Source organism: Parasteatoda tepidariorum, chromosome 10 (genome assembly GCF_043381705.1).
Source record: "Parasteatoda tepidariorum isolate YZ-2023 chromosome 10, CAS_Ptep_4.0, whole genome shotgun sequence".
Taxonomy (NCBI): Eukaryota; Metazoa; Arthropoda; class Arachnida; order Araneae; family Theridiidae; genus Parasteatoda; species Parasteatoda tepidariorum.
The window spans coordinates 78,891,892-78,892,312 of record NC_092213.1 but is presented as its reverse complement, the minus strand read 5'-3'; positions in this window follow the sequence as shown (position 1 = coordinate 78,892,312).

Here is a 421-nt window from a genome sequence, read left to right as displayed (position 1 = left end):
CATTTTAGCCTTGTTTTTTTTTAATACAGTGGGAGCCCAGATATAATGAGACATGTAGAGCTCTAGATTACATAGAAAATGGCTACAAAAATATAAAACCCTTGTTGTCAAAAGTGCTGACCATGTTGCAGACTTAAGGTTAAAATACACCGAATTTGCGCCAATTCCATCATAAATCCATGTTCTATTTTGGTTGTTTTTTGACCAATTTTCCTTTGAATTTCCACATGTTTCTTAAAATTGAAAACAAACACTGTTAATAAAGCTATAAATCTACCACCAGAGTGCAAGTTAACAGCAGGTTAAGAAACCCACAGTTATGAAACAGACAATCAAAAAATAAAGAATACACTTATCGACTAGTGGTCAATATTTCAAAACGGGAGTTTCAGAACTGGGTGTTTCGCGTTAGGTAAGTGTC